This window comes from Chiloscyllium plagiosum, unplaced genomic scaffold (assembly GCF_037043375.1).
Source record: "Chiloscyllium plagiosum isolate Xiang-an unplaced genomic scaffold, Cpla_swu_hap1 HiC_scaffold_55, whole genome shotgun sequence".
Taxonomy (NCBI): domain Eukaryota; kingdom Metazoa; phylum Chordata; class Chondrichthyes; order Orectolobiformes; family Hemiscylliidae; genus Chiloscyllium; species Chiloscyllium plagiosum.
In genome coordinates this window covers 297,295-319,133 of record NW_028270194.1, presented here as the reverse complement: position 1 = coordinate 319,133, position 21,839 = coordinate 297,295, and the positions used below count along the sequence as shown (strand labels likewise).

General features: G+C 56.3%; 7 non-coding genes across 7 annotated transcripts; 5 read left to right on the top strand and 2 right to left on the bottom strand.

The window, feature by feature from the left end:
- Positions 1-4,177: 4,177 nt before the first annotated feature.
- trnaa-ugc (transfer RNA alanine (anticodon UGC)) lies at positions 4,178-4,250 on the bottom strand. Its single transcript has one exon. It is a non-coding gene; the product is annotated as a tRNA-Ala (tRNA).
- A 1,180-nt stretch (positions 4,251-5,430) lies between these two features.
- On the bottom strand, positions 5,431-5,503 carry trnaa-ugc (transfer RNA alanine (anticodon UGC)). Its single transcript has one exon. It is a non-coding gene; the product is annotated as a tRNA-Ala (tRNA).
- Positions 5,504-15,179: 9,676 nt separating this feature from the next.
- Positions 15,180-15,269, top strand: trnay-gua (transfer RNA tyrosine (anticodon GUA)). Its single transcript is given in 2 exon segments — positions 15,180-15,216; positions 15,234-15,269. It is a non-coding gene; the product is annotated as a tRNA-Tyr (tRNA).
- A 2,392-nt stretch (positions 15,270-17,661) lies between these two features.
- On the top strand, positions 17,662-17,751 carry trnay-gua (transfer RNA tyrosine (anticodon GUA)). The gene is given in 2 exon segments: positions 17,662-17,698; positions 17,716-17,751. It is a non-coding gene; the product is annotated as a tRNA-Tyr (tRNA).
- Positions 17,752-18,902: 1,151 nt separating this feature from the next.
- Positions 18,903-18,992, top strand: trnay-gua (transfer RNA tyrosine (anticodon GUA)). Its single transcript is given in 2 exon segments — positions 18,903-18,939; positions 18,957-18,992. It is a non-coding gene; the product is annotated as a tRNA-Tyr (tRNA).
- Positions 18,993-20,144: 1,152 nt separating this feature from the next.
- Positions 20,145-20,234, top strand: trnay-gua (transfer RNA tyrosine (anticodon GUA)). Its single transcript is given in 2 exon segments — positions 20,145-20,181; positions 20,199-20,234. It is a non-coding gene; the product is annotated as a tRNA-Tyr (tRNA).
- A 1,151-nt stretch (positions 20,235-21,385) lies between these two features.
- Positions 21,386-21,475, top strand: trnay-gua (transfer RNA tyrosine (anticodon GUA)). The gene is given in 2 exon segments: positions 21,386-21,422; positions 21,440-21,475. It is a non-coding gene; the product is annotated as a tRNA-Tyr (tRNA).
- Positions 21,476-21,839: the final 364 nt, after the last annotated feature.

The window sequence follows — 21,839 nt, the reverse complement described above, 5'->3', positions numbered from 1 at the left end:
GAGTGCTGATCCGAAACTGCCAGATTCTGCCGGTACAGTACCTGACTCTCGCAGCTTCATGTACACGTCAGGTTAGGGTTTGGGCCGCAGCTTACCGACTGGTTCAAGTTGCCTCCCAATACGTCCGGACGTGCTGCCCGCTGACCTCAGGCAGCTACACCCACCGCCGGTGTGATCCTTTCAAGGAGCTGACTTTCACCCGCAGAGATAAAAACGTCAACGCCGCTGGCGTTTGCCTTCGCCGCGCAGCTCGACTTTCTTCCTACGCTGGACCGGCCTGTCGCTCACGCGTGAAGCTTTTGATCTTTCGGGACCACTCTCAGGGAGGCGGCGTACGCAAACGGTATTCCGGCTGCTGCAGACCAGCCGAGTGAGAGGTTGCACTTGCCGTTTTAAAAGCAAGTGGAGAACTCGGGCATCGATCCCGCTGCTTCTCGCATGCAAAGCGAGCGCTCTACCATTTGAGCTAATCCCCCAGTTGGACAGCCAGCCCTGACTTCACTCCTTCCGCAGTGGATCCTAAGCAGCCACGCTCCGGGATGTGCAGGAAATTCTCTCATCCGTCGGACGGCTGAGACCAAACATTGCTGATGCCGGTCTCGGTGAAACGACCAACTTGTCGGAGGAGCAGCAGCGGCAGCTGGTGGACTCAGGCGAGGCGGAACGACACATGGACGAGGAAAGAAGTGCTGAGGAGATGGCAATTGCTGACTGGAGTTCGAAACGACTTCAACCTTGGCGCAGCCACCACGAACGTGAGGTGACGTCGCAGGGCCCCGCCTGACTGATAGAAGACTTCATTTGGTTGCAGTGAGCACAAAGCGCTTTTGTGTGTTGGGGTTGAAAAAAGGGCACCCTGCTGGCCGTCAGCTGCAACCGCGGCAGGGAGACAGCTGACTCGTTGCAGAGAGGCAAGGGTGTGTGCCGATGCGTCCTGAAAGCGTTGTCGCGTTTTCAGCTCATCTGAGTTGCTGTGGCCCGCGTGCTGGTGAATGCGCACTCTTTCCAAAAAGTAGCCGAGGCTCCTTCGAGCCGGCGATCTAAGGAACGACAGATTTGCGACAGACCACAGTCCTCCGCTCTACCAGCTGAGCTATCGAAGGAGAGCCCAGCAGTGCCTCTCCCTTGCTGATGCTTTGCTGCGCACCTCCACTAATGTCACGCCATTGTCTCCCTGAAAATCTGTCACTCTGGGAGATCCTGAGCCACTGGCTGATCTCCACAGATTCGGCCTGTGCTGGCATGAAAAAATCGTCTTGAGTGCTGATCCGAAACTGCCAGATTCTGCCGGTACAGTACCTGACTCTCGCAGCTTCATGTACACGTCAGGTTAGGGTTTGGGCCGCAGCTTACCGACTGGTTCAAGTTGCCTCCCAACACGTCCGGACGTGCTGCCCGCTGACCTCAGGCAGCTACACCCACCGCCGGTGTGATCCTTTCAAGGAGCTGACTTTCACCCGCAGAGATAAAAACGTCAACGCCGCTGGCGTTTGCCTTCGCCGCGCAGCTCGACTTTCTTCCTACGCTGGACCGGCCTGTCGCTCACGCGTGAAGCTTTTGATCTTTCGGGACCACTCTCAGGGAGGCGGCGTACGCAAACGGTATTCCGGCTGCTGCAGACCAGCCGAGTGAGAGGTTGCACTTGCCGTTTTAAAAGCAAGTGGAGAACTCGGGCATCGATCCCGCTGCTTCTCGCATGCAAAGCGAGCACTCTACCATTTGAGCTAATCCCCCAATTGGACAGCCCGCCCTGACTTCACTCCTTCCGCAGTGGATCCTAAGCAGCCACGCTCCGGGATGTGCAGGAAATTCTCTCATCCGTCGGACGGCTGAGACCAAACATTGCTGATGCCGGTCTCGGTGAAACGACCAACTTGTCGGAGGAGCAGCAGCGGCAGCTGGTGGACTCAGGCGAGGCGGAACGACACATGGACGAGGAAAGAAGTGCTGAGGAGATGGCAATTGCTGACTGGAGTTCGAAACGACTTCAACCTTGGCGCAGCCACCACGAACGTGAGGTGACGTCGCAGGGCCCCGCCTGACTGATAGAAGACTTCATTTGGTTGCAGTGAGCACAAAGCGCTTTTGTGTGTTGGGGTTGAAAAAAGGGCACCCTGCTGGCCGTCAGCTGCAACCGCGGCAGGGAGACAGCTGACTCGTTGCAGAGAGGCAAGGGTGTGTGCCGATGCGTCCTGAAAGCGTTGTCGCGTTTTCAGCTCATCTGTGTTGCTGTGGCCCGCGTGCTGGTGAATGCGCACTCTTTCCAAAAAGTAGCCGAGGCTCCTTCGAGCCGGCGATCTAAGGAACGACAGATTTGCGACAGACCACAGTCCTCCGCTCTACCAGCTGAGCTATCGAAGGAGAGCCCAGCAGTGCCTCTCCCTTGCTGATGCTTTGCTGCGCACCTCCACTAATGTCACGCCATTGTCTCCCTGAAAATCTGTCACTCTGGGAGATCCTGAGCCACTGGCTGATCTCCACAGATTCGGCCTGTGCTGGCATGAAAAAATCGTCTTGAGTGCTGATCCGAAACTGCCAGATTCTGCCGGTACAGTACCTGACTCTCGCAGCTTCATGTACACGTCAGGTTAGGGTTTGGGCCGCAGCTTACCGACTGGTTCAAGTTGCCTCCCAACACGTCCGGACGTGCTGCCCGCTGACCTCAGGCAGCTACACCCACCGCCGGTGTGATCCTTTCAAGGAGCTGACTTTCACCCGCAGAGATAAAAACGTCAACGCCGCTGGCGTTTGCCTTCGCCGCGCAGCTCGACTTTCTTCCTACGCTGGACCGGCCTGTCGCTCACGCGTGAAGCTTTTGATCTTTCGGGACCACTCTCAGGGAGGCGGCGTACGCAAACGGTATTCCGGCTGCTGCAGACCAGCCGAGTGAGAGGTTGCACTTGCCGTTTTAAAAGCAAGTTGAGAATGCGGGCATCGATCCCGCTACCTCTCGCATGCAAAGCGAGCACTCTACCATTTGAGCTAATCCCCCAATTGGACAGCCCGCCCTGACTTCACTCCTTCCGCAGTGGATCCTAAGCAGCCACGCTCCGGGATGTGCAGGAAATTCTCTCATCCGTCGGACGGCTGAGACCAAACATTGCTGATGCCGGTCTCGGTGAAACGACCAACTTGTCGGAGGAGCAGCAGCGGCAGCTGGTGGACTCAGGCGAGGCGGAACGACACATGGACGAGGAAAGAAGTGCTGAGGAGATGGCAATTGCTGACTGGAGGTCGAAACGACTTCAACCTTGGCGCAGCCACCACGAGCGTGAGGTGACGTCGCAGGGCCCCGCCTGACTGATAGAAGACTTCATTTGGTTGCAGTGAGCACAAAGCGCTTTTGTGTGTTGGGGTTGAAAAAAGGGCACCCTGCTGGCCGTCAGCTGCAACCGCGGCAGGGAGACAGCTGACTCGTTGCAGAGAGGCAAGGGTGTGTGCCGATGCGTCCTGAAAGCGTTGTCGCGTTTTCAGCTCATCTGTGTTGCTGTGGCCCGCGTGCTGGTGAATGCGCACTCTTTCCAAAAAGTAGCCGAGGCTCCTTCGAGCCGGCGATCTAAGGAACGACAGATTTGCGACAGACCACAGTCCTCCGCTCTACCAGCTGAGCTATCGAAGGAGAGCCCAGCAGTGCCTCTCCCTTGCTGATGCTTTGCTGCGCACCTCCACTAATGTCACGCCATTGTCTCCCTGAAAATCTGTCACTCTGGGAGATCCTGAGCCACTGGCTGATCTCCACAGATTCGGCCTGTGCTGGCATGAAAAAATCGTCTTGAGTGCTGATCCGAAACTGCCAGATTCTGCCGGTACAGTACCTGACTCTCGCAGCTTCATGTACACGTCAGGTTAGGGTTTGGGCCGCAGCTTACCGACTGGTTCAAGTTGCCTCCCAATACGTCCGGACGTGCTGCCCGCTGACCTCAGGCAGCTACACCCACCGCCGGTGTGATCCTTTCAAGGAGCTGACTTTCACCCGCAGAGATAAAAACGTCAACGCCGCTGGCGTTTGCCTTCGCCGCGCAGCTCGACTTTCTTCCTACGCTGGACCGGCCTGTCGCTCACGCGTGAAGCTTTTGATCTTTCGGGACCACTCTCAGGGAGGCGGCGTACGCAAACGGTATTCCGGCTGCTGCAGACCAGCCGAGTGAGAGGTTGCACTTGCCGTTTTAAAAGCAAGTGGAGAATGCGGGCATCGATCCCGCTACCTCTCGCATGCAAAGCGAGCACTCTACCATTTGAGCTAATCCCCCAGTGGACAGCCAGCCCTGACTTCACTCCTTCCGCAGTGGATCCTAAGCAGCCACGCTCCGGGATGTGCAGGAAATTCTCTCATCCGTCGGACGGCTGAGACCAAACATTGCTGATGCCGGTCTCGGTGAAACGACCAACTTGTCGGAGGAGCAGCAGCGGCAGCTGGTGGACTCAGGCGAGGCGGAACGACACATGGACGAGGAAAGAAGTGCTGAGGAGATGGCAATTGCTGACTGGAGGTCGAAACGACTTCAACCTTGGCGCAGCCACCACGAGCGTGAGGTGACGTCGCAGGGCCCCGCCTGATAGAAGACTTCATTTGGTTGCAGTGAGCACAAAGCGCTTTTGTGTGTTGGGGTTGAAAAAAGGGCACCCTGCTGGCCGTCAGCTGCAACCGCGGCAGGGAGACAGCTGACTCGTTGCAGAGAGGCAAGGGTGTGTGCCGATGCGTCCTGAAAGCGTTGTCGCGTTTTCAGCTCATCTGTGTTGCTGTGGCCCGCGTGCTGGTGAATGCGCACTCTTTCCAAAAAGTAGCCGAGGCTCCTTCGAGCCGGCGATCTAAGGAACGACAGATTTGCGACAGACCACAGTCCTCCGCTCTACCAGCTGAGCTATCGAAGGAGAGCCCAGCAGTGCCTCTCCCTTGCTGATGCTTTGCTGCGCACCTCCACTAATGTCACGCCATTGTCTCCCTGAAAATCTGTCACTCTGGGAGATCCTGAGCCACTGGCTGATCTCCACAGATTCGGCCTGTGCTGGCATGAAAAAATCGTCTTGAGTGCTGATCCGAAACTGCCAGATTCTGCCGGTACAGTACCTGACTCTCGCAGCTTCATGTACACGTCAGGTTAGGGTTTGGGCCGCAGCTTACCGACTGGTTCAAGTTGCCTCCCAATACGTCCGGACGTGCTGCCCGCTGACCTCAGGCAGCTACACCCACCGCCGGTGTGATCCTTTCAAGGAGCTGACTTTCACCCGCAGAGATAAAAACGTCAACGCCGCTGGCGTTTGCCTTCGCCGCGCAGCTCGACTTTCTTCCTACGCTGGACCGGCCTGTCGCTCACGCGTGAAGCTTTTGATCTTTCGGGACCACTCTCAGGGAGGCGGCGTACGCAAACGGTATTCCGGCTGCTGCAGACCAGCCGAGTGAGAGGTTGCACTTGCCGTTTTAAAAGCAAGTGGAGAATGCGGGCATCGATCCCGCTACCTCTCGCATGCAAAGCGAGCACTCTACCATTTGAGCTAATCCCCCAGTGGACAGCCAGCCCTGACTTCACTCCTTCCGCAGTGGATCCTAAGCAGCCACGCTCCGGGATGTGCAGGAAATTCTCTCATCCGTCGGACGGCTGAGACCAAACATTGCTGATGCCGGTCTCGGTGAAACGACCAACTTGTCGGAGGAGCAGCAGCGGCAGCTGGTGGACTCAGGCGAGGCGGAACGACACATGGACGAGGAAAGAAGTGCTGAGGAGATGGCAATTGCTGACTGGAGGTCGAAACGACTTCAACCTTGGCGCAGCCACCACGAGCGTGAGGTGACGTCGCAGGGCCCCGCCTGATAGAAGACTTCATTTGGTTGCAGTGAGCACAAAGCGCTTTTGTGTGTTGGGGTTGAAAAAAGGGCACCCTGCTGGCCGTCAGCTGCAACCGCGGCAGGGAGACAGCTGACTCGTTGCAGAGAGGCAAGGGTGTGTGCCGATGCGTCCTGAAAGCGTTGTCGCGTTTTCAGCTCATCTGTGTTGCTGTGGCCCGCGTGCTGGTGAATGCGCACTCTTTCCAAAAAGCAGCCGAGGCTCCTTCGAGCCGGCGATCTAAGGAACGACAGATTTGCGACAGGCCACAGTCCTCCGCTCTACCAGCTGAGCTATCGAAGGAGAGCCCAGCAGTGCCTCTCCCTTGCTGATGCTTTGCTGCGCACCTCCACTAATGTCACGCCATTGTCTCCCTGAAAATCTGTCACTCTGGGAGATCCTGAGCCACTGGCTGATCTCCACAGATTCGGCCTGTGCTGGCATAAAAAAATCGTCTTGAGTGCTGATCCGAAACTGCCAGATTCTGCCGGTACAGTACCTGACTCTCGCAGCTTCATGTACACGTCAGGTTAGGGTTTGGGCCGCAGCTTACCGACTGGTTCAAGTTGCCTCCCAACACGTCCGGACGTGCTGCCCGCTGACCTCAGGCAGCTACACCCACCGCCGGTGTGATCCTTTCAAGGAGCTAACTTTCACCCGCAGAGATAAAAACGTCAACGCCGCTGGCGTTTGCCTTCGCCGTGCAGCTCGACATTCTTCCTACGCTGGACCGGCCTGTCGCTCACGCGTGAAGCTTTTGATCTTTCGGGACCACTCTCAGGGAGGCGGCGTACGCAAACGGTATTCCGGCTGCTGCAGACCAGCCGAGTGAGAGGTTGCACTTGCCGTTTTAAAAGCAAGTGGAGAACGCGGGCATCGATCCCGCTACCTCTCGCATGCAAAGCGAGCGCTCTACCATTTGAGCTAATCCCCCAGTTGGACAGCCAGCCCTGACTTCACTCCTTCCGCAGTGGATCCTAAGCAGCCACGCTCCGGGATGTGCAGGAAATTCTCTCATCCGTCGGACGGCTGAGACCAAACATTGCTGATGCCGGTCTCGGTGAAACGACCAACTTGTCGGAGGAGCAGCAGCGGCAGCTGGTGGACTCAGGCGAGGCGGAACGACACATGGACGAGGAAAGAAGTGCTGAGGAGATGGCAATTGCTGACTGGAGTTCGAAACGACTTCAACCTTGGCGCAGCCACCACGAGCGTGAGGTGACGTCGCAGGGCCCCGCCTGACTGATAGAAGACTTCATTTGGTTGCAGTGAGCACAAAGCGCTTTTGTGTGTTGGGGTTGAAAAAAGGGCACCCTGCTGGCCGTCAGCTGCAACCGCGGCAGGGAGACAGCTGACTCGTTGCAGAGAGGCAAGGGTGTGTGCCGATGCGTCCTGAAAGCGTTGTCGCGTTTTCAGCTCATCTGTGTTGCTGTGGCCCGCGTGCTGGTGAATGCGCACTCTTTCCAAAAAGTAGCCGAGGCTCCTTCGAGCCGGCGATCTAAGGAACGACAGATTTGCGACAGACCACAGTCCTCCGCTCTACCAGCTGAGCTATCGAAGGAGAGCCCAGCAGTGCCTCTCCCTTGCTGATGCTTTGCTGCGCACCTCCACTAATGTCACGCCATTGTCTCCCTGAAAATCTGTCACTCTGGGAGATCCTGAGCCACTGGCTGATCTCCACAGATTCGGCCTGTGCTGGCATGAAAAAATCGTCTTGAGTGCTGATCCGAAACTGCCAGATTCTGCCGGTTCAGTACCTGAATCTCGCAGCTTCATGTACACGTCAGGTTAGGGTTTGGGCCGCAGCTTACCGACTGGTTCAAGTTGCCTCCCAACACGTCCGGACGTGCTGCCCGCTGACCTCAGGCAGCTACACCCACCGCCGGTGTGATCCTTTCAAGGAGCTGACTTTCACCCGCAGAGATAAAAACGTCAACGCCGCTGGCGTTTGCCTTCGGCGCGCAGCTCGACTTTCTTCCTACGCTGGACCGGCCTGTCGCTCACGCGTGAAGCTTTTGATCTTTCGGGACCACTCTCAGGGAGGCGGCGTACGCAAACGGTATTCCGGCTGCTGCAGACCAGCCGAGTGAGAGGTTGCACTTGCCGTTTTAAAAGCAAGTGGAGAACGCGGGCATCGATCCCGCTACCTTTCGCCTGAAATGCGAGCGCTCTACCATTTGAGCTAATCCCCCAGTTAGACAGCCAGCCCTGACTTCACTCCTTCCGCAGTGGATCCTAAGCAGCCACGCTCCGGGATGTGCAGGAAATTCTCTCATCCGTCGGACGGCTGAGACCAAACATTGCTGATGCCGGTCTCGGTGAAACGACCAACTTGTCGGAGGAGCAGCAGCGGCAGCTGGTGGACTCAGGCGATGCGGAACGACACATGGACGAGGAAAGAAGTGCTGAGGAGATGGCAATTGATGATTGGAGGTCGAAACGACTTCAACCTTTGCGCAGCCACCACGAGCGTGAGGTGACGTCGCAGGGCTCCGCCTGACTGATAGAAGACTTCATTTGGTTGCAGTGAGCACAAAGCGCTTTTGTGTGTTGGGGTTGAAAAAAGGGCACCCTGCTGGCCGTCAGCTGCAACCGCGGCAGGGAGACAGCTGACTCGTTGCAGAGAGGCAAGGGTGTGTGCCGATGCGTCCTGAAAGCGTTGTCGCGTTTTCAGCTCATCTGTGTTGCTGTGGCCCGCGTGCTGGTGAATGCGCACTCTTTCCAAAAAGCAGCCGAGGCTCCTTCGAGCCGGCGATCTAAGGAACGACAGATTTGCGACAGACCACAGTCCTCCGCTCGTCCATGTGGCCTTCCGCCTCGCCTGAGTCCACCAGCTGCCGGCGGTGGGTGTAGCTGCCCGAGGTCAGCAGGCAGCACGTCCGGACGTGTTGGGAGGCAACTTGATCCAGTCGGTAAGCTGCGGCCCAAACCCTAACCTGACGTGTACGTGAAGCTGCGAGAGTCAGGTACTGTACCGGCAGAATCTGGCAGTTTCGGATCAGCACTCAAGACGATTTTTTCATGCCAGCACAGGCCGAATCTGTGGAGATCAGCCAGTGGCTCAGGATCTCCCAGAGTGACAGATTTTCAGGGAGACAATGGCGTGACATTAGTGTAGGTGCGCAGCAAAGCATCAGCAAGGGAGAGGCACTGCTGGGCTCTCCTTCGATAGCTCAGCTGGTAGAGCGGAGGACTGTGGTCTGTCGCAAATCTGTCGTTCCTTAGATCGCCGGCTCGAAGGAGCCTCGGCTGCTTTTTGGAAAGAGTGCGCATTCACCAGCACGCGGGCCACAGCAACACAGATGAGCTGAAAACGCGACAACGCTTTCAGGACGCATCGGCACACACCCTTGCCTCTCTGCAACGAGCCAGCTGTCTCCGTGCTGCAGCTGACGGCCAGCAGGGTGCCTTTTTTTCAACACAAACGCATGAAAGCACTTTGTGCTCACTGCAACCAAATTAAGTCTTCTATCAGTCAGGCGGGGCCACCCGACGTCACCTCACGCTCGTGGTGGCTGCGCCAAGGTTGAAGTCGTTTCGACCTCCAATCAGCAATTGCCATCTCCTCAGCACTTCTTTCCTCGTCCATGTGGCCTTCCGCCTCGCCTGAGTCCACCAGCTGCCGCTGCTGCTCCTCCGACAAGTTGGTTGTTTCAGCGAGACAGGCATCAGCAATGTTTGGTCTCAGCCGTCCGACGGATGAGAGGATTTTCTGCACATCCTGGAGCGTGGCTACTCAGGATCCACTGTGGAAGAAGTCAAAGCATGGCCAGCTCACCGACCGGGCGATTAGCTCAAATGGCAGAGTGCATGCTTGAGGTAGTGGGATCAATGCCCGCATTCTTCACTTGCTTTTAAAACTGCAAGTGCACCCACTCACTCAGCTGGTCTGCAGCAGACGGATTACCGTTTGCGTACGCCGCCTCCCTGAGAGTGGTCCCGAAAGATCAAAAGCTTCAAGCGTGAGCGACAGGCAGGTCCTGCTGTTTCAGGGTGCAGCGTAGGAAGAAAGTCGAGCTGCGCAGCGAAGGCAAACGCCTGCGGGTGAAAGTCAGCTCCTTGAAAGGATCATACAGGTGGTGGGTGAGCTGCCTGAGGTCAGCGGGCACGTCCTGGACGTGTTTGGAGGCAACTTGAACCAGTCGGTAAGCTGCGGCCCAAACCCTAACCTGACATGTACATGAAGCTGCGAGTCAGGTACTGTACCGGCAGAATCTGGCAGTTTCGGATCAGCACTCAAGACGATTTCTTCATGCCAGCACTGGCCGAAGCTGTGGAGATCAGCCATTGGCTCAGGATCTCCCAGAGTGACAGATTTTCAGGGAGGCAACGGCGTCACATTAGTGGAGGAGTGCGGCAACGTATCAGCAAGGGTGAGCCACTGCTGGGCTCTCCTTCGATAGCTCAGCTGGTAGAGCGGAGGACTGTAGTGTGTCGCAAATCTGTCATCCTTAGGTCACCGGTTCAATTCCGGCTCGAAGGAGCCTCGGCTGCTTTTTTGGAAAGAGTGAGCATTCACCAGCACGCGGGCCACAGCAACACAGATGAGCTGAAAACGCGACACCGCTTTCAGGACACATCAGCACACGCCCTTCCCCCTCTGCAACGAGCCAGCTGTCTCCGTGCTGCAGCTGACGGCCAGCAGGGTGCCTTTTTTTCAACACAAACGCATGAAAGCACTTTGTGCTCACTGCAACCAAATTAAGTCTTCTTGCAGTCAGGCGGGGCCACCCGACGTCACCTCACGCTCGTGGTGGCTGCGCCAAGGTTGAAGTCGTTTCGACCTCCAATCAGCAATTGCCATCTCCTCAGCACTTCTTTCCTCGTCCATGTGGCCTTCCGCCTCGCCTGAGTCCACCAGCTGCCGCTGCTGCTCCTCCGACAAGTTGGTTGTTTCAGCGAGACAGGCATCAGCAATGTTTGGTCTCAGCCGTCCGACGGATGAGAGGATTTTCTGCACATCCTGGAGCGTGGCTACTCAGGATCCACTGTGGAAGAAGTCAAAGCATGGCCAGCTCACCGACCGGGCGATTAGCTCAAATGGCAGAGTGCATGCTTGAGGTAGTGGGATCAATGCCCGCATTCTTCACTTGCTTTTAAAACTGCAAGTGCACCCACTCACTCAGCTGGTCTGCAGCAGACGGATTACCGTTTGCGTACGCCGCCTCCCTGAGAGTGGTCCCGAAAGATCAAAAGCTTCAAGCGTGAGCGACAGGCAGGTTCTGCTGTTTCAGGGTGCAGCGGAGGAAGAAAGTCGAGCTGCGCAGCGAAGGCAAACGCCTGCGGGTGAAAGTCAGCTCCTTGAAAGGATCATACAGGTGGTGGGTGAGCTGCCTGAGGTCAGCGGGCACGTCCTGGACGTGTCTGGAGGCAACTTGAACCAGTCGGTAAGCTGCGCCCAAACCCTAACCTGACATGTACATGAAGCTGCGAGTCAGGTACTGTACCGGCAGAATCTGGCAGTTTCGGATCAGCACTCAAGACGATTTCTTCATGCCAGCACTGGCCGAAGCTGTGGAGATCAGCCATTGGCTCAGGATCTCCCAGAGTGACAGATTTTCAGGGAGGCAACGGCGTCACATTAGTGGAGGAGTGCGGCAACGTATCAGCAAGGGTGAGCCACTGCTGGGCTCTCCTTCGATAGCTCAGCTGGTAGAGCGGAGGACTGTAGTGTGTCGCAAATCTGTCATCCTTAGGTCACCGGTTCAATTCCGGCTCGAAGGAGCCTCGGCTGCTTTTTTGGAAAGAGTGAGCATTCACCAGCACGCGGGCCACAGCAACACAGATGAGCTGAAAACGCGACACCGCTTTCAGGACACATCAGCACACGCCCTTCCCCCTCTGCAACGAGCCAGCTGTCTCCGTGCTGCAGCTGACGGCCAGCAGGGTGCCTTTTTTTCAACACAAACGCATGAAAGCACTTTGTGCTCACTGCAACCAAATTAAGTCTTCTTGCAGTCAGGCGGGGCCACCCGACGTCACCTCACGCTCGTGGTGGCTGCGCCAAGGTTGAAGTCGTTTCGACCTCCAATCAGCAATTGCCATCTCCTCAGCACTTCTTTCCTCGTCCATGTGGCCTTCCGCCTCGCCTGAGTCCACCAGCTGCCGCTGCTGCTCCTCCGACAAGTTGGTTGTTTCAGCGAGACAGGCATCAGCAATGTTTGGTCTCAGCCGTCCGACGGATGAGAGGATTTTCTGCACATCCTGGAGCGTGGCTACTCAGGATCCACTGTGGAAGAAGTCAAAGCATGGCCAGCTCACCGACCGGGCGATTAGCTCAAATGGCAGAGTGCATGCTTGAGGTAGTGGGATCAATGCCCGCATTCTTCACTTGCTTTTAAAACTGCAAGTGCACCCACTCACTCAGCTGGTCTGCAGCAGACGGATTACCGTTTGCGTACGCCGCCTCCCTGAGAGTGGTCCCGAAAGATCAAAAGCTTCAAGCGTGAGCGACAGGCAGGTTCTGCTGTTTCAGGGTGCAGCGGAGGAAGAAAGTCGAGCTGCGCAGCGAAGGCAAACGCCTGCGGGTGAAAGTCAGCTCCTTGAAAGGATCATACAGGTGGTGGGTGAGCTGCCTGAGGTCAGCGGGCACGTCCTGGACGTGTCTGGAGGCAACTTGAACCAGTCGGTAAGCTGCGCCCAAACCCTAACCTGACATGTACATGAAGCTGCGAGTCAGGTACTGTACCGGCAGAATCTGGCAGTTTCGGATCAGCACTCAAGACGATTTCTTCATGCCAGCACTGGCCGAAGCTGTGGAGATCAGCCATTGGCTCAGGATCTCCCAGAGTGACAGATTTTCAGGGAGGCAACGGCGTCACATTAGTGGAGGAGTGCGGCAAAGTATCAGCAAGGGAGAGCCACTGCTGGGCTCTCCTTCGATAGCTCAGCTGGTAGAGCGGAGGACTGTAGTGTGTCGCAAATCTGTCATCCTTAGGTCGCCGGTTTAATTCCGGCTCGAAGGAGCCTCGGCTGCTTTTTTGGAAAGAGTGAGCATTCACCAGCACGCAGGCCACAGCAACACAGATGAGCTGAAAACGCGACACCGCTTTCAGGACAGATCAGCACACGCCCTTCCCCCTCTGCAACGAGCCAGCTGTCTCCGTGCTGCAGCTGACGGCCAGCAGGGTGCCTTTTTTTCAACACAAACGCATGAAAGCACTTTGTGCTCACTGCAACCAAATTAAGTCTTCTATCAGTCAGGCGGGGCCACCCGACGTCACCTCACGCTCGTGGTGGCTGCGCCAAGGTTGAAGTCGTTTCGACCTCCAATCAGCAATTGCCATCTCCTCAGCACTTCTTTCCTCGTCCATGTGGCCTTCCGCCTCGCCTGAGTCCACCAGCTGCCGCTGCTGCTCCTCCGACAAGTTGGTTGTTTCAGCGAGACAGGCATCAGCAATGTTTGGTCTCAGCCGTCCGACGGATGAGAGAATTTTCTGCACATCCTGGAGCGTGGCTACTCAGGATCCACTGTGGAAGAAGTCAAAGCATGGCCAGCTCACCGACCGGGCGATTAGCTCAAATGGCAGAGTGCATGCTTGAGGTAGTGGGATCAATGCCCGCATTCTTCACTTGCTTTTAAAACTGCAAGTGCACCCACTCACTCAGCTGGTCTGCAGCAGACGGATTACCGTTTGCGTACGCCGCCTCCCTGAGAGTGGTCCCGAAAGATCAAAAGCTTCAAGCGTGAGCGACAGGCAGGTTCTGCTGTTTCAGGGTGCAGCGGAGGAAGAAAGTCGAGCTGCGCAGCGAAGGCAAACGCCTGCGGGTGAAAGTCAGCTCCTTGAAAGGATCATACAGGTGGTGGGTGAGTTGCCTGAGGTCAGCGGGCACGTCCTGGACGTGTTTGGAGGCAACTTGAACCAGTCGGTAAGCTGCGCCCAAACCCTAACCTGACATGTACATGAAGCTGCGAGTCAGGTACTGTACCGGCAGAATCTGGCAGTTTCGGATCAGCACTCAAGACGATTTCTTCATGCCAGCACTGGCCGAAGCTGTGGAGATCAGCCATTGGCTCAGGATCTCCCAGAGTGACAGATTTTCAGGGAGGCAACGGCGTCACATTAGTGGAGGAGTGCGGCAAAGTATCAGCAAGGGAGAGCCACTGCTGGGCTCTCCGTCGATAGCTCAGCTGGTAGAGCGGAGGACTGTAGTGTGTCGCAAATCTGTCATCCTTAGGTCGCCGGTTTAATTCCGGCTCGAAGGAGCCTCGGCTGCTTTTTTGGAAAGAGTGAGCATTCACCAGCACGCGGGCCACAGCAACACAGATGAGCTGAAAACGCGACACCGCTTTCAGGACAGATCAGCACACGCCCTTCCCCCTCTGCAACGAGCCAGCTGTCTACGTGCTGCAGCTGACGGCCAGCAGGGTGCCTTTTTTTCAACACAAACGCATGAAAGCACTTTGTGCTCACTGCAACCAAATTAAGTCTTCTTGCAGTCAGGCGGGGCCACCCGACGTCACCTCACGCTCGTGGTGGCTGCGCCAAGGTTGAAGTCGTTTCGACCTCCAATCAGCAATTGCCATCTCCTCAGCACTTCTTTCCTCGTCCATGTGGCCTTCCGCCTCGCCTGAGTCCACCAGCTGCCGCTGCTGCTCCTCCGACAAGTTGGTTGTTTCAGCGAGACAGGCATCAGCAATGTTTGGTCTCAGCCGTCCGACGGATGAGAGAATTTTCTGCACATCCTGGAGCGTGGCTACTCAGGATCCACTGTGGAAGAAGTCAAAGCATGGCCAGCTCACCGACCGGGCGATTAGCTCAAATGGCAGAGTGCATGCTTGAGGTAGTGGGATCAATGCCCGCATTCTTCACTTGCTTTTAAAACTGCAAGTGCACCCACTCACTCAGCTGGTCTGCAGCAGACGGATTACCGTTTGCGTACGCCGCCTCCCTGAGAGTGGTCCCGAAAGATCAAAAGCTTCAAGCGTGAGCGACAGGCAGGTTCTGCTGTTTCAGGGTGCAGCGGAGGAAGAAAGTCGAGCTGCGCAGCGAAGGCAAACGCCTGCGGGTGAAAGTCAGCTCCTTGAAAGGATCATACAGGTGGTGGGTGAGCTGCCTGAGGTCAGCGGGCACGTCCTGGACGTGTTTGGAGGCAACTTGAACCAGTCGGTAAGCTGCGCCCAAACCCTAACCTGACATGTACATGAAGCTGCGAGTCAGGTACTGTACCGGCAGAATCTGGCAGTTTCGGATCAGCACTCAAGACGATTTCTTCATGCCAGCACTGGCCGAAGCTGTGGAGATCAGCCATTTGCTCAGGATCTCCCAGAGTGACAGATTTTCAGGGAGGCAACGGCGTCACATTAGTGGAGGAGTGCGGCAAAGTATCAGCAAGGGAGAGCCACTGCTGGGCTCTCCTTCGATAGCTCAGCTGGTAGAGCGGAGGACTGTAGTGTGTCGCAAATCTGTCATCCTTAGGTCGCCGGTTCAATTCCGGCTCGAAGGAGCCTCGGCTGCTTTTTTGGAAAGAGTGAGCATTCACCAGCACGCGGGCCACAGCAACACAGATGAGCTGAAAACGCGACACCGCTTTCAGGACACATCAGCACACGCCCTTCCCCCTCTGCAACGAGCCAGCTGTCTACGTGCTGCAGCTGACGGCCAGCAGGGTGCCTTTTTTTCAACACAAACGCATGAAAGCACTTTGTGCTCACTGCAACCAAATTAAGTCTTCTTGCAGTCAGGCGGGGCCACCCGACGTCACCTCACGCTCGTGGTGGCTGCGCCAAGGTTGAAGTCGTTTCGACCTCCAATCAGCAATTGCCATCTCCTCAGCACTTCTTTCCTCGTCCATGTGGCCTTCCGCCTCGCCTGAGTCCACCAGCTGCCGCTGCTGCTCCTCCGACAAGTTGGTTGTTTCAGCGAGACAGGCATCAGCAATGTTTGGTCTCAGCCGTCCGACGGATGAGAGAATTTTCTGCACATCCTGGAGCGTGGCTACTCAGGATCCACTGTGGAAGAAGTCAAAGCATGGCCAGCTCACCGACCGGGCGATTAGCTCAAATGGCAGAGTGCATGCTTGAGGTAGTGGGATCAATGCCCGCATTCTTCACTTGCTTTTAAAACTGCAAGTGCACCCACTCACTCAGCTGGTCTGCAGCAGACGGATTACCGTTTGCGTACGCCGCCTCCCTGAGAGTGGTCCCGAAAGATCAAAAGCTTCAAGCGTGAGCGACAGGCAGGTTCTGCTGTTTCAGGGTGCAGCGGAGGAAGAAAGTCGAGCTGCGCAGCGAAGGCAAACGCCTGCGGGTGAAAGTCAGCTCCTTGAAAGGATCATACAGGTGGTGGGTGAGCTGCCTGAGGTCAGCGGGCACGTCCTGGACGTGTTTGGAGGCAACTTGAACCAGTCGGTAAGCTGCGCCCAAACCCTAACCTGACATGTACATGAAGCTGCGAGTCAGGTACTGTACCGGCAGAATCTGGCAGTTTCGGATCAGCACTCAAGACGATTTCTTCATGCCAGCACTGGCCGAAGCTGTGGAGATCAGCCATTGGCTCAGGATCTCCCAGAGTGACAGATTTTCAGGGAGGCAACGGCGTCACATTAGTGGAGGAGTGCGGCAAAGTATCAGCAAGGGAGAGCCACTGCTGGGCTCTCCGTCGATAGCTCAGCTGGTAGAGCGGAGGACTGTAGTGTGTCGCAAATCTGTCATCCTTAGGTCGCCGGTTTAATTCCGGCTCGAAGGAGCCTCGGCTGCTTTTTTGGAAAGAGTGAGCATTCACCAGCACGCGGGCCACAGCAACACAGATGAGCTGAAAACGCGACACCGCTTTCAGGACAGATCAGCACACGCCCTTCCCCCTCTGCAACGAGCCAGCTGTCTACGTGCTGCAGCTGACGGCCAGCAGGGTGCCTTTTTTTCAACACAAACGCATGAAAGCACTTTGTGCTCACTGCAACCAAATTAAGTCTTCTTGCAGTCAGGCGGGGCCACCCGACGTCACCTCACGCTCGTGGTGGCTGCGCCAAGGTTGAAGTCGTTTCGACCTCCAATCAGCAATTGCCATCTCCTCAGCACTTCTTTCCTCGTCCATGTGGCCTTCCGCCTCGCCTGAGTCCACCAGCTGCCGCTGCTGCTCCTCCGACAAGTTGGTTGTTTCAGCGAGACAGGCATCAGCAATGTTTGGTCTCAGCCGTCCGACGGATGAGAGAATTTTCTGCACATCCTGGAGCGTGGCTACTCAGGATCCACTGTGGAAGAAGTCAAAGCATGGCCAGCTCACCGACCGGGCGATTAGCTCAAATGGCAGAGTGCATGCTTGAGGTAGTGGGATCAATGCCCGCATTCTTCACTTGCTTTTAAAACTGCAAGTGCACCCACTCACTCAGCTGGTCTGCAGCAGACGGATTACCGTTTGCGTACGCCGCCTCCCTGAGAGTGGTCCCGAAAGATCAAAAGCTTCAAGCGTGAGCGACAGGCAGGTTCTGCTGTTTCAGGGTGCAGCGGAGGAAGAAAGTCGAGCTGCGCAGCGAAGGCAAACGCCTGCGGGTGAAAGTCAGCTCCTTGAAAGGATCATACAGGTGGTGGGTGAGCTGCCTGAGGTCAGCGGGCACGTCCTGGACGTGTTTGGAGGCAACTTGAACCAGTCGGTAAGCTGCGCCCAAACCCTAACCTGACATGTACATGAAGCTGCGAGTCAGGTACTGTACCGGCAGAATCTGGCAGTTTCGGATCAGCACTCAAGACGATTTCTTCATGCCAGCACTGGCCGAAGCTGTGGAGATCAGCCATTTGCTCAGGATCTCCCAGAGTGACAGATTTTCAGGGAGGCAACGGCGTCACATTAGTGGAGGAGTGCGGCAAAGTATCAGCAAGGGAGAGCCACTGCTGGGCTCTCCTTCGATAGCTCAGCTGGTAGAGCGGAGGACTGTAGTGTGTCGCAAATCTGTCATCCTTAGGTCGCCGGTTCAATTCCGGCTCGAAGGAGCCTCGGCTGCTTTTTTGGAAAGAGTGAGCATTCACCAGCACGCGGGCCACAGCAACACAGATGAGCTGAAAACGCGACACCGCTTTCAGGACAGATCAGCACACGCCCTTCCCCCTCTGCAACGAGCCAGCTGTCTACGTGCTGCAGCTGACGGCCAGCAGGGTGCCTTTTTTTCAACACAAACGCATGAAAGCACTTTGTGCTCACTGCAACCAAATTAAGTCTTCTTGCAGTCAGGCGGGGCCACCCGACGTCACCTCACGCTCGTGGTGGCTGCGCCAAGGTTGAAGTCGTTTCGACCTCCAATCAGCAATTGCCATCTCCTCAGCACTTCTTTCCTCGTCCATGTGGCCTTCCGCCTCGCCTGAGTCCACCAGCTGCCGCTGCTGCTCCTCCGACAAGTTGGTTGTTTCAGCGAGACAGGCATCAGCAATGTTTGGTCTCAGCCGTCCGACGGATGAGAGAATTTTCTGCACATCCTGGAGCGTGGCTACTCAGGATCCACTGTGGAAGAAGTCAAAGCATGGCCAGCTCACCGACCGGGCGATTAGCTCAAATGGCAGAGTGCATGCTTGAGGTAGTGGGATCAATGCCCGCATTCTTCACTTGCTTTTAAAACTGCAAGTGCACCCACTCACTCAGCTGGTCTGCAGCAGACGGATTACCGTTTGCGTACGCCGCCTCCCTGAGAGTGGTCCCGAAAGATCAAAAGCTTCAAGCGTGAGCGACAGGCAGGTTCTGCTGTTTCAGGGTGCAGCGGAGGAAGAAAGTCGAGCTGCGCAGCGAAGGCAAACGCCTGCGGGTGAAAGTCAGCTCCTTGAAAGGATCATACAGGTGGTGGGTGAGCTGCCTGAGGTCAGCGGGCACGTCCTGGACGTGTTTGGAGGCAACTTGAACCAGTCGGTAAGCTGCGCCCAAACCCTAACCTGACATGTACATGAAGCTGCGAGTCAGGTACTGTACCGGCAGAATCTGGCAGTTTCGGATCAGCACTCAAGACGATTTCTTCATGCCAGCACTGGCCGAAGCTGTGGAGATCAGCCATTTGCTCAGGATCTCCCAGAGTGACAGATTTTCAGGGAGGCAACGGCGTCACATTAGTGGAGGAGTGCGGCAAAGTATCAGCAAGGGAGAGCCACTGCTGGGCTCTCCTTCGATAGCTCAGCTGGTAGAGCGGAGGACTGTAGTGTGTCGCAAATCTGTCATCCTTAGGTCGCCGGTTCAATTCCGGCTCGAAGGAGCCTCGGCTGCTTTTTTGGAAAGAGTGAGCATTCACCAGCACGCGGGCCACAGCAACACAGATGAGCTGAAAACGCGACACCGCTTTCAGGACACATCAGCACACGCCCTTCCCCCTCTGCAACGAGCCAGCTGTCTCCGTGCTGCAGCTGACGGCCAGCAGGGTGCCTTTTTTTCAACACAAACGCATGAAAGCACTTTGTGCTCACTGCAACCAAATTAAGTCTTCTATCAGTCAGGCGGGGCCACCCGACGTCACCTCACGCTCGTGGTGGCTGCGCCAAGGTTGAAGTCGTTTCGACCTCCAATCAGCAATTGCCATCTCCTCAGCACTTCTTTCCTCGTCCATGTGGCCTTCCGCCTCGCCTGAGTCCACCAGCTGCCGCTGCTGCTCCTCCGACAAGTTGGTTGTTTCAGCGAGACCGGCATCAGCAATGTTTGGTCTCAGCCGTCCGACGGATGAGAGAATTTTCTGCACATCCTGGAGCGTGGCTACTCAGGATCCACTGTGGAAGAAGTCAAAGCATGGCCAGCTCACCGACCGGGCGATTAGCTCAAATGGCAGAGTGCATGCTTGAGGTAGTGGGATCAATGCCCGCATTCTTCACTTGCTTTTAAAACTGCAAGTGCACCCACTCACTCAGCTGGTCTGCAGCAGACGGATTACCGTTTGCGTACGCCGCCTCCCTGAGAGTGGTCCCGAAAGATCAAAAGCTTCAAGCGTGAGCGACAGGCAGGTTCTGCTGTTTCAGGGTGCAGCGGAGGAAGAAAGTCGAGCTGCGCAGCGAAGGCAAACGCCTGCGGGTGAAAGTCAGCTCCTTGAAAGGATCATACAGGTGGTGGGTGAGCTGCCTGAGGTCAGCGGGCACGTCCTGGACGTGTTTGGAGGCAACTTGAACCAGTCGGTAAGCTGCGGCCCAAACCCTAACCTGACATGTACATGAAGCTGCGAGTCAGGTACTGTACCGGCAGAATCTGGCAGTTTCGGATCAGCACTCAAGACGATTTCTTCATGCCAGCACTGGCCGAAGCTGTGGAGATCAGCCATTGGCTCAGGATCTCCCAGAGTGACAGATTTTCAGGGAGGCAACGGCGTCACATTAGTGGAGGAGTGCGGCAAAGTATCAGCAAGGGAGAGCCATTGCTGGGCTCTCCTTCGATAGCTCAGCTGGTAGAGCGGAGGACTGTAGTGTGTCGCAAATCTGTCATCCTTAGGTCGCCGGTTCAATTCCGGCTCGAAGGAGCCTCGGCTGCTTTTTTGGAAAGAGTGAGCATTCACCAGCACGCGGGCCACAGCAACACAGATGAGCTGAAAACGCGACACCGCTTTCAGGACACATCAGCACACGCCCTTCCCCCTCTGCAACGAGCCAGCTGTCTCCGTGCTGCAGCTGACGGCCAGCAGGGTGCCTTTTTTTCAACACAAACGCATGAAAGCACTTTGTGCTCACTGCAACCAAATTAAGTCTTCTATCAGTCAGGCGGGGCCACCCGACGTCACCTCACGCTCGTGGTGGCTGCGCCAAGGTTGAAGTCGTTTCGACCTCCAATCAGCAATTGCCATCTCCTCAGCACTTCTTTCCTCGTCCATGTGGCCTTCCGCCTCGCCTGAGTCCACCAGCTGCCGCTGCTGCTCCTCCGACAAGTTGGTTGTTTCAGCGAGACAGGCATCAGCAATGTTTGGTCTCAGCCGTCCGACGGATGAGAGGATTTTCTGCACATCCTGGAGCGTGGCTACTCAGGATCCACTGTGGAAGAAGTCAAAGCATGGCCAGCTCACCGACCGGGCGATTAGCTCAAATGGCAGAGTGCATGCTTGAGGTAGTGGGATCAATGCCCGCATTCTTCACTTGCTTTTAAAACTGCAAGTGCACCCACTCACTCAGCTGGTCTGCAGCAGACGGATTACCGTTTGCGTACGCCGCCTCCCTGAGAGTGGTCCCGAAAGATCAAAAGCTTCAAGCGTGAGCGACAGGCAGGTTCTGCTGTTTCAGGGTGCAGCGGAGGAAGAAAGTCGAGCTGCGCAGCGAAGGCAAACGCCTGCGGGTGAAAGTCAGCTCCTTGAAAGGATCATACAGGTGGTGGGTGAGCTGCCTGAGGTCAGCGGGCACGTCCTGGACGTGTTTGGAGGCAACTTGAACCAGTCGGTAAGCTGCGCCCAAACCCTAACCTGACATGTACATGAAGCTGCGAGTCAGGTACTGTACCGGCAGAATCTGGCAGTTTCGGATCAGCACTCAAGACGATTTCTTCATGCCAGCACTGGCCGAAGCTGTGGAGATCAGCCATTGGCTCAGGATCTCCCAGAGTGACAGATTTTCAGGGAGGCAACGGCGTCACATTAGTGGAGGAGTGCGGCAAAGTATCAGCAAGGGAGAGCCACTGCTGGGCTCTCCTTCGATAGCTCAGCTGGTAGAGCGGAGGACTGTAGTGTGTCGCAAATCTGTCATCCTTAGGTCGCCGGTTCAATTCCGGCTCGAAGGAGCCTCGGCTGCTTTTTTGGAAAGAGTGAGCATTCACCAGCACGCGGGCCACAGCAACACAGATGAGCTGAAAACGCGACACCGCTTTCAGGACACATCAGCACACGCCCTTCCCCCTCTGCAACGAGCCAGCTGTCTCCGTGCTGCAGCTGACGGCCAGCAGGGTGCCTTTTTTTCAACACAAACGCATGAAAGCACTTTGTGCTCACTGCAACCAAATTAAGTCTTCTTGCAGTCAGGCGGGGCCACCCGACGTCACCTCACGCTCGTGGTGGCTGCGCCAAGGTTGAAGTCGTTTCGACCTCCAATCAGCAATTGCCATCTCCTCAGCACTTCTTTCCTCGTCCATGTGGCCTTCCGCCTCG